The sequence below is a fragment of the Pteropus alecto genome, unplaced genomic scaffold, assembly GCF_000325575.1.
Source record: "Pteropus alecto unplaced genomic scaffold, ASM32557v1 scaffold403, whole genome shotgun sequence".
Lineage (NCBI taxonomy): Eukaryota > Metazoa > Chordata > Mammalia > Chiroptera > Pteropodidae > Pteropus > Pteropus alecto.
This window is the reverse complement of record NW_006434097.1, coordinates 332421-332967: the sequence shown is the minus strand read 5'-3', so window position 1 is coordinate 332967 and position 547 is coordinate 332421.

Genomic DNA, 547 nt, shown 5'->3' with positions numbered 1-547 from the left:
TTGTTTGTTTTTTTTTTATGCAAGTAATTTGATTTTTCTTTTCTTGGCCTTCTATCTCTCTCTCTCTCTCTCTCTCTCTCTCTCTCCCCCCTCCCTCCTTTCTTTCTTTTCTTTTTCTTTTTTTCTTTTTCTTTTTCTTTTACTTTTTTTTAAATGGAGAATCTCGAATAGCATCGCGAGATCTGTTAAAACCTTTATTTTTGACCATTTCCTCCCCGGGAAGAAGGAGAGGATAAAGAAATACATAAAGGAAACATCTAATTTAGTTAGATTAGAATGAAGAGCCTCTTCCCGCGAAGACTAGAAGTTCTGCATAGAATTTCCTGCTCAGAAGTATAGACAAATAAGACATCTTCCTTGAACAAAGAAGCTCTTTGTTGAATCCAGACACTAGTAAGAAAGTCCATGCTCTCAAAACCTTGTGCATTTTAAGACTTCTATTTATTATGTAGTGATTGTTCTGACGGTTAGCTGGTGGCAGGAATTGGGCACTGAAGGACTGAGCAATGCAACAGAGGTTTTAAAAAGTTTCAGGTTTTAAAAAGTT